Source organism: Dermochelys coriacea, chromosome 13 (assembly GCF_009764565.3).
Source record: "Dermochelys coriacea isolate rDerCor1 chromosome 13, rDerCor1.pri.v4, whole genome shotgun sequence".
NCBI lineage: Eukaryota > Metazoa > Chordata > Testudines > Dermochelyidae > Dermochelys > Dermochelys coriacea.
The window spans coordinates 27,093,038-27,104,098 of NC_050080.1; positions in this window are offsets into that span (position 1 = coordinate 27,093,038).

An 11,061-nucleotide genomic window follows, 5' to 3' on the forward strand; every position below is an offset into this window, starting at 1 on the left:
GGGTCTGAGTAATACAGAGTACAAAAGGTGTGCATAGCACTGTCCAAAACAAACAAGCTTACATTTGCAGAGGAGCGCCTCACTTTTATATCTGCAAAATTGCATATGGATACTCGTGTCTGCACTTTGCAAGTGCAAACACACGTGTGCACATTTTAAAATGTCTAAACCTTGCATGGATGCACTTTAAACAGTATGACACCTGAGCATACTCAAGTGTTAGAATTTTATATCAGGAAAACCCAGTACTTCCAATGGGTTTGCAGATGTAAATAGTAGCACTTGTGTGTTGCACAGATTTTAGACTCTGTAAAATGTACACACGAGGTGTTAGAAATTTTGCAGTCTGCATGCGGCTATTTGCACTGCCAGAATGCTGGTTGCAAGTATTTGTGCATGCACCCAAGTGAGATGGGGGCCTAACTGAAAAATGTACCCACTGTGTAAACAGAATGCTGCTTTAAGGAGCTTACAATGTAAATGGGATGTATACAGTACAAACAATGAGAGGAGGAGGCATGGCGGTGGCAGGATGCCGTTATAGTTGATCAGAGGTAGAAGGTGAGATGAAAGAAGGACATGATCCTGAGAGCTTCTGAGCACGCACACCACTACAAATGTATCCTAGCCTGAAGTCCTAGCTGAGATTCTCACCTCCTTTGTAAAACTGCAAGACTTTCTATTGTTGCTTAATGGTGCAGTCCTCATGTTCTTTTTAGATCTGATCCAAAGCCTGTTAGAAGGATTCCCATTGGCTTTAATGGGCTTTACATCGGGGCCTATATAAGCAGCTAGCTCAATAAAGCAGGGGTTGTCCTAATGATGGAGAAATTTATTGCCCTAACGAAGGGAAATATCTCTATTATTTTTCTATCTTGGTGACCATTCATTGTTTTTACTGAGATTAATATATGCCTCTAAACCAGGAAGCTTTGATTCCTAGTAAAAATAGGCATAGTTTCGCTCCAACTTTTGTTTTTGTTTGTATGGGCTCAGCCTGCAAGGTGCGAAGCACTCTAACCACAATCCAGCTGTTGACGTCAAAGGGACAACTGAAAAATAAGCAGGTACTTAAGTGCTTTGTAGATGGGTACTGGAGTGCTCAGTGCCTTGAAGGATTTTGCCCTAAAGAAATAGCCTGTGTACGCCATTCCCTTTGTAATTCAATTTATTACATGTCAATTTCCTGTTCAATGTTTCATATGTCAAAATTTGGAATACGTGACAAATAGTATAAAATACTTCTTTAAAAATGAGAAACTTGGCTGAGTTTTTAACATGGTATTTAACATCTAGTAAAAAATGGAAAAAGTTTTGATTTCCTCTGAAAAGGATTTGATGATGAAATATTCTTCGAAGGAGCTTATTTTCTCCGAAGACCAATTTAACCTAACTAGAATTGTCATGTGCATAGAGCAACATTGTGAAACAAATCAGCACGCTCATGGTTTATCTTGGTAATGAAATTTGGAAGGAACAATTCTCAATTTGAACTCTTCGAACAGATTGACAAGGACAAAATTAACTCACTTAGGAAAAATGTGTATCACCACACATAGCTCAATGAAAACATCTCAATGTGCAGTGGGGGGCATTGATCAACTCATTCCCCGTCAGCACCTGACCTGGGCCAGGGAAGCTAATGATCCAACCAGCGGACCAAATTCCATGATGAATCCTGGTCACGTGCCACCTGAGGCACATTGTGCCTACACTAAGAAGAATGTGCAGCAGAAATCAAAAAGACAAACAAAACGTTACGCTTTACAAAGAAAGAGATAGAGAATAATGCTGAAAATGTTATAAATAAATGGCATACCATGCCATGCCCTCACCTGGAGCACTGTGTCCATTTCTGGGCACCCCATCTCAAAATGGATAGAGCAGAAATGGAGGGGGTTCAGAGAAAGGCGGCAAAACTTACTAGAAGCCTTGAAAGGCTTCCAGTTGAGGAGAGAGTGAAAAGATAAAGACTGTTAAACTTAGAGCTGAATACAAGGGATTGATGATCTGGCTCCTGAAGTTCTTTTAACATGTTTTTGTATCTTAATTTCCCTCTACTCTGACAGCAAGGACTATTAACCCTAACTGTGCAGCGTTATTGAGGCTCCACTCATGGCTCCTGGCAATGGAATAAGAATAAAAAAGGAAAATGACTTCTTTGGAGCATTTGCATGGGAGGCTGGAGAAGGTCAGACTCAGGCCTGGTCTACACTAGAAAATTAGGTTAGTTTAACTATATTGATCAGGGGTATGAAAAGTCCATAGCTCTGAGCAGTGTAGTTAAGCTGATCGACGTCCCTGTGTAGATACCGTTAGGACAATGGAAGAATTCTTCCGTTGGCCTAGCTATTGCCTCTTGGGGAGCTGGATTTCCTCCCTGCTGCCCATGTAGGTGCAGCCCCTCTGTAGCATTTTAAGTGTAAACAGGCCCTCACTGACTGCTTGTTGTAGCTATGGAGTAGACTGTCAAAGGAAGAAATGGTGGTATTTCCCCAAACAAAGGGAAAGGGACCATGCAACAGTCTTCAAGGAAGTCAATACTATCGAAGACTACTTCATTTGTATGAAGAATGTTGGGTTAACCAAAGGAATGGTCAGCAGCAGGAGTTTGTGGGCACCACCAAGGAGAATTAGTTTCCTCAAACCCAGTTTATTTGAATGACTGATAATAAATATAGGGAAACCAACCAACCAACCAACCAACCAACCAACCAACCAACCAACCAACCAACCAAATGGATAAAAACCCCCTAAACATTTGCCCAGTGAGCTTTGTCAAAAATTAAAACGACAAACCAAATCAAAAGCAAAGCAGCAGCTGCTCCTTCCCCCCAAGACAGAAAATAACCAATCAAAATAAAATTGACTGAATAATAAAAGATTTCAATCAGCTCTAGTCATGATTACCATCAGTTCTCCCTTCCCTCTGCCAGTTCAGGCACTCCCTTACAATTCATGTTTCCCTCTGCTTTTGCTGACAGGGTGTGGGTTGCAAAAAGTTGCCAGGGACGATCACGTGCTATTTCAATAAAGGAGTAAACAACAGTAGTTTCTGAGTAGTTCATAAATGCTAATTGGTTGCCTTGTGCTACAATGCATTTAAGGAAAATTTGTGACAATATTACTATGTTCAATGCTTTCATAGAGTAAAATGTTTGGAAGTGTTAAGTTAAAACATAACAGAATATTCTGCAGTAAATTGGCAATCAAATTGCTGCAGAATTAGGCACATGTCAGAACAAATACACAATTTCTTGCTCTAACTATGGTGAAAGTTTTGGGGTTGCAAAAAGATTTTCTACTGAAACGCAATAAATTCACAGAACAGTCTCAGACCTGGAAAAAATGCATATTGTTTGGACTTTAGAGTGGAACGCTTATATAGTTTTTGTTGTATAATTGTTACAGTATCTTATTTCTTTACATTTCATTTTGTCATTTGAGTTTATACTGGAACCAGTCTCTGGGCTGATGGCTTTTTGCTTCAAGAAAATGTCTGTAGAAAAAAACTGGGAAGAGTTTTCAGTTTTTAGACACACAATGCTTTTCATGAGAGATATTCCGTTTGTCATATTTATGGTTGCTATGATGACATAAAATACCATTAGAAGTGCAATAACCTGCCTCAAAAGAGAAACCTTATGTAGAGATGCTGGACTATCTTAATGTGCAGTACTCTCTTAATGCTTCCCATCTATCTATGTGTTTTTAAGGAACAAATATATTGTAATATTTGGTGCTACCAGAATTTAACTCTACTTTTATGACTTGCTGGCAAAACTTCACAGGGAACAGTCCACCTTCAGAGATACAGCTAAGCACCTGTGTTCCTTTTACCAGCAGGTTCTCTTTCACTTTGTAAACCTATCCTTGCACTCTAGCCTGGGGACACTATCTCCTCCTAGCAGAAACCTGCACACCAACCCCAATTCATACTGGTCCTTTTGTTCTCAATATTGAACAAAGAGAAAAGATACAAGAAAAGTTGCACTAGTTCAACTAAAGCAATTTTAAGTTGCTCTAGTTAAATCGGATCAAAACCCTAATGTAGACACACTTAACCCTTGCTTAAACCAGTTTAGTTTAATTTGGATACTAATAAAATGGATTTCAATATTGCCAGCCCCAAATATTCAAAGATATGAAGTCAGGCATCCAGAATCATCAGAATGGCTTAGAAATCATTAGATTAAAAATAGTAATATATTTTGGTTTATTTTTATTTGCCTTCAGGTTTTTGAGTGTTTAGACCACATTGGGATCACATTTTTAAGCACTCTCTGATCATGAAGACTCGGGATTTAATTTTTTTTGTAAATGAAAGCTGAGATGCTCAGGTATTCACACATATCCAAGACTTGAGGCTTTAAGGAAAACCAAATTATTGCAAGACTCATGATAAAATGGCAAGAGTTGGCAACATTGTGACTAAACCAGTTTAAGTGCATCTATATTTAAGGTTTAACCAGACTGAATTTAAAACTGTGGTGAGTTCAGAATCAGGCCAAAAGTTGCTAAATTTAATTGAAGATAAAGGTACCATCAAATACATCCTTAAAAATCCCATGCATAAAAAAATATGGAAATCACAGGAAATGATTACATATATAAATTTGTCACCAACCTAACACTCATTCAGGTCACATATACTGACCATTAAACAGGAAAACTTTAAATGATCAGCACCCAAACAACGTTAAATCTGCCTTTGGATTTGCTTTAGCATTTTGCGACCCAATCCAAATTCCATTGAAATAAATGGTAACATTTCCTTTGATTTTAATGGGAGTTTGGGCTGGTCCCTTATTTATCTTTATAAAATAAATGAGGATGATGGTGTATGTGTGTCTACTATTTATTCTGTGCTAGTAAATTTGATAGTTTGTTATGACATAAATAGTTTCTGGTTTAGTTTAATGATCACAATGTTATGATCCAGCTTAACAGTTATAATTACTCTATGTTTATATAGTAGCTTTGTCTCTAATTATGTTTTTCCAGTTGGGGGAATTACTTAGCTCAGTAGGAAAATATTGCTATTTAGATGTGCCTATATATGTCTATGTTGGGTGTTATGGAGAAATATAACAAAGAGAGAGAAACAGACAGACATTCCAGATACTCTTGAATTGTTAAAATATATTGATTTTATGGGTTGCACAGAACTTTATGGAAGTCCAGATTTTTCTATAACCTTTGCATAAATATTTTATGCTGTGTAGGTTCTTAGATCATCCTCCTCATCTGGATCTGAGGTACTAAAGTTTGTATGTGCAATTTTTAGTGAAAGTATGTGACAAATGGATAAAATTCTGTGTAGATGCAAAGGCGGTCATCTGCTTTGTTTTTGCAATGTCTAGTTCAATGAGTAGAGCTGTGGGTAAAATGGATTTTTCAGTTAAAAAAGTAAAAAAAAAATTAGTGTAGGGTTAGAGTGAAAATGAAAAATTTTGAAATTTTCGGTAAATCAAAGCATCATTTTTGGAGGGCGTACAAAATGTTTTGTTTTGACAAAATCAAAATATTTCATTTCAATTTTGAGTATTTTAAAATATTATCAATTAAAAAAAATAAAATTAAAGGAAATTTTGAAACCAAAAGTAATTTCAGGCTGAACAATTGAAATGTCTCATTTTAATTTTTCAGATTTTGGCCAAAGAGACACAAATTCATTTCAGTATCACAGAATTTGCTAAAAAAAGTTTTGGCCAAAAAATATCACCTAGCTCTGTCAATGAGGCCACAACCTGATTAAATCACTGGGGAGGTCATAATGTAAATGCAAAGCATGGTACATAAGAACATGAGAATGGTCCCTACTGGGTCAGATGAAAGGTCCATCTAGCCCAGTATCCTGTCTTCCGACAGTGGCCAGTGCTAGGTGCCCCAGAGGGAATGAACAGAACAGATCCATCCCCTGTCGCTCATTCACAACATCCTCTGGCAAGGAGTTCCACAGATTGACTGTGCGTTGTGTGAAGAAATACTTCCTTTTATTCGTTTTAAACATGCTGCCTATTAATTTCATTTGGTGACCCCTAGTTCTTTTGTTATGAGAAGTAGTAAACAACACTTCCTTATCTACTTTCTCTATACCAGTCATGATTTTATAGACTTCAATCATATCTCCCCTTAGCCATCTTTTCCAAGATGAAAAGTCCCATTCTTATTAATCTCTCCTCATACGGAAGCCGTTCTATACCCCTAATAATTTTTGTTGCCCTTTTCTGAACCTTTTCCAATTCCAATATATCTTTTTTGAGATGGGGTGACCACATCTGTTCACCGTATTCAAGATTTGGGCATACCATGGATTTATATAGAGGCTACATGATATTTTCTGTCCTATTATCTATCCCTTTTCTTAATTATTCCCAGCATTCTGTTTGCTTTTTTGACTGCCGCTGCACATTGAGTGGATGTTTTCAGAGAACTATCCACAATGACTCCAGGATCTCTTTCTTGAGTGGTAACAGCTAATTTAGACGCCATCATTTTATATGTATAGTTGGGATTATGCTTTCCAATGTGCATTACTTTGCATTTATCAACATTAAATTGCATTTATCAACATGCATTTATCAACATAGTAATTTTGAGTATGTAGTTTTTGTGTTTGTTTTGATGCAGGGACAGAATTAAGGTTGACTGTGGCTCATTGAGAACATTTCTATTTAATGTTCTCTACACGAAAGCTTATGCTCTAATAAATTTGTTAGTCTCTAAGGTGCCACAAGTACTCCTTTTCTTTTGCGAATACAGACTAACACGGCTGCTACTCTGAAACCTGTGGGTGAACTGAATGTTAAGTGTCATGTCAAAACCAATTATGTAACCTTAGCTTGTAATCATATATTTTTTAATAAGTGAATTTTTAAAGGATATTTTAAATGATACCCAGATGGCAATATGTTTTAGTGAACTTCTTGCATTGCAATTAGCAACCTCAAATGTATCTACTTTCCTAGATTTTATTAAAGTGTTTTAAGATGTTGTATTTTGAATGTTACTAAAAGTTGTGTTAAATTGTAAGTGGGAAGGGGGTTCTTAAAAGATCACTAGTTATTTCAAAAAGGCTAGTGAAAAATAGAGATTCTTACAGTATATCTCTGAGAAATGCACTGTCCTTCTGGCAAAGTCAGTTGTAATGACTTTGAAAATTATTATTTATGTGTCTAACTGTGACAGGGTTGGGCCAGATGGCTACAGGAGAGTAACAGAAGGCAGATATATTAGCCCCTGGTTAAGTAGGTCCCTTTTCCCCGGGGATTGTTTCCCAGAACAATCAGGAACCTTCTGGAGGCAATTAAGACAGACAGGCTGATTAGAACACCTGCAGCCAATCAAGAAGCTGTTAGAATCAATTAAGGCACGCTAATCAGGGCATCTAGGTTTAAAAAGGACCTCACTTCAGTTTGTGGCATGCGTGTGAGGAGCTGGGAGTTAGAGGCACTAGGAGCTGAGAGTGAGAACGTGGACTGTTGGAGGACTGAGGAGTACAAGCATTATCAGACACCAGGAGGAAGGTCCTATGGTGAGAATAAAGAAGGTGTTGGGAGGAGGCCATGCGGAAATAGCCCAGGGAGTTGTAGCTGTCACACAGCTGTTCCAGGAGGCACTCTAGACAGCTGCATTCCACAGGGCTCTGGGCTAGAACCCCGAGTAGAGGGCGGGCCATAATTTTAGAGGGCAGGCCATAATGACATAATTTTGGAACAGGTTTTCCGTAATAGATATAGCCCAGAAATAGGCAACCTATGGCATGTGTGCTAAAGATGGCATGCGAGCTGATTTTCAGTGGCACTCACACTGCTCGGGTCCTGGCCACCAGTCCGGGGGGCTCTGCATTTTAATTTAATTTTAAATGAAGCTTCTTAAACATTTTAAAAACCTTATTTACTTTACATACAACAATAATTTGGTTATATATTAAAGAGTTCTAGAAAGAGACCTTCTAAAAATGTTAAAATGTATTACTGGCACGCAAAACCTTAAATTATAGTGAATAAATGAAGACTTGGTACACCACTTCTGAAAGATTGCCGACCCCTGATATAGCCTCTTTGAGACAGCAAATTAAGTGTAGTAAGTATAGCACTTTTGATATGTCAAAATATTTTCTTTGTAAAGGATCACTACAAGGTTTGGGGAAGGATAAAAGGCCTTTATTGCTGGAATTAACTGTACCACATTTAATATGCCAATATGACTTCCTCTGCAATAAATCCTTTTTAAGATTGGGAAAGGATAAGAGGTCTTCATTGTTGGAATTAACTGTTGCCACCTTTTCCTGATGTACCTCCCAGATAATGACATTTCTTTAGTTCTAAATTTGAATTGCGTTGGAATTTTAGATAATACTCATATACCTATCTGGTCCAAGACTCCCCAGAAATCCACACAATCACTTCTGGAACTTCTTCTATCATGGAAAAGGAGTAAGTACTAATGAAGATTTACCACAGAAAACTATGCAGTACTTTGACCATCATTTACTCATAAAGGTGGCTGTATTTTGAAATCCGCAGGGTCCCCCTAGGATCTGTACTGGGACCAGTGCTGTTCAACATATTCATAAATGATATGGAAAAAGGGGTGAACAGTGAGATGGCAATTACTCAATACAGCTAAGTCCAAAACTGACTGCAAAGAGTTTCAGAGAGATCTCACAAAACTGGGTGTCTATGCAACAAAATGGCAGATTAAATTCAATGCTGATAAATGCAAGGTAATGCACATTGGGAAACATAATTCAATCCATACATACAAAATGATGAGGTCTAAATTAGCTGTTACCACTGAAGAAAGAGATCTTGGAGTCATTGTGGATAGTTCTCTGAAAACATCTGCTCAATATGCAGCAACAGTCAAAAAAAGCTAACAGAATGTTAGGGACCATTAGGAAAGGGATAGATAATAAAACAGAAAATGTCATAATGACATTATATAAATCCGTGGTGTACCCATAGCACAGAATCATAGAACTGGAAGGGAACTCGAGAGGTCATCTAGTCCAGTCCCCTGTACTCAAGGCAGGACTAAGTATTATCTAGACTAGTGGTTCCCAGACTTGTTCCACTGCTTGTGCAGGGAAAACCCCTGGTGGGCCAGGCTGGTTTGTTTACCTGCCGCGTCCATAGGTTCGGCCGATCCAATACGTCCCTCGGCCCGCGCCACTTCCAGCAGCTCCTATTGGCCTGGAACAGTGAACCGTGGCCACTGGGAGCCACGATTGGCCGGAAACTGCGAACTCAGCAGGTAAACAAACTCGCCTGGCCCGCCAGGGGCTTTCCTTGCACAAGTAGGAGAACGAGTTTGGGAACCACTGATCTAGACCATCCCTGACTGGTGTTTGTCCAATCTGCTCTTAAAAATACCAAATGATGGAGATTCTACAACCTCCCTAGGCAATTTATTCCAGTGCTTAACCACTCTGACAGTTAGGAAGTTTTTCCTAATGTCCAACCTAAACCTCCCTTGCTGCAATTTAAGCCTATTGCTTCTTGTCCTATCCTCAGAGGTTAAGAAGAACAATTTTTCTCCCTCCTCCTTTGAACAACCTTTTATGTACTTGAAAACTGTTATCATGTCACCTCTCAGTCTTCTCTTCTCCAGACTAAACAAACCCAATTTTTTCAATCTTCCCTCATAGGTCATGTTTTCTAGAACTTTAATAATTTTTGTTGCTCTTCTCTGGACTTTCTCCAATTTTTCCACATCTTTCCTGAAATGTGGCACCCGGAACTGGACACGATACTTCAGTTGAGGCCTAATTAGCGTGAAGTAGAGCGGAAGAATTGCTTCTCATCTCTTGCTTACAATACTCCTGCTAATACATCCCAGAATTATGTTTGCTTTTTTTTCAACAGCGCTACATTGTTGACTCATATTTAGCTTGTGATCCACTATGACCCCCAGATCCCTTTCTGCAGTACTCCTTCCTAGGCAGTCATTTCCCATTTTGTATGTGTGCAACTGATTGTTCCTTCCTAAGTTGAGTACTTTGCATTTGTCCTTATTGAATTTCATCCTATTTACTTCAGACCCTTTCTTCAGTTTGTCCAGATCATTTTGAATTTTAATCCTATCCTCCAAAGCACTTGAAACCCCTCCCAGCTTGGTATCATCCACAAACTTTACAAATGTACTCTCTATGCCATTATCTAAATCATTGATGAAGATATTGAACAGAACCAGACCCAGAACTGATCCCTGCAGGACCCTACTTATTATGCCTTTCCAGCATGACTGTGAACCACTCATAACTACTCTCTGGGAACTATTTTCCAACCATTTATGAACCCACCTTATAGTAGCTCCATCTTGGTTGTATTTCTCTGTTTATGAGAAGGTCATGCAAAACAGTATCAAAAACCTTGCTAAAGTCAAGATATACCACATTTACCACTTCTCCCTATCTAGAAGGCTTGTTACCCTGTCAAAGAAAACTATCAGGTTGGTTTGACATGATTTGTTCTTGACAAATCCATGCTGACTGTTATTTATTACCTTATTAACTTCTATGTGATTGCAAATTGATTGCTTAATTATTTGCTCCATTATCTTTCTGGGTACAGAAGTTAAGCTAACTGGTCTGTAATTTCCCGGGTTGTCCTTATTTCCCTTTTTATAGATGGACACTATATTTGTCCTTTTCCAGTTTTCTGGAATGTCTCCCGCCCTCCATGACTTTTCAAAGATAATTGCTAATGGCTCAGAGCTCCTCAGTCAACTCCTTGAGTATTCTAAGATGCATTTAATCAAACCCTGGTGATTTGAAGACATGTAACTTATCTAATGACAGGTTTCAGAGTAGCAGCCATGTTAGTCTGTATCCACAAAAAGAAAAGGAGTACTTGTTGCACCTTAGAGACTAACAAATTTATTTGAGCATAAGCTTTCGTGAGCATCCGATGAAGTGAGCTGTAGCTCATGAAAGCTTATGCTCAAATAAATTTGTTAGTCTCTGAGGTGCCACAAATACTCCTTAAATTGTCTAACTATTTTTTAACTTGTTCTTTCCCTATTTTAGACTCTAATCCTACCTCATTTTCACTG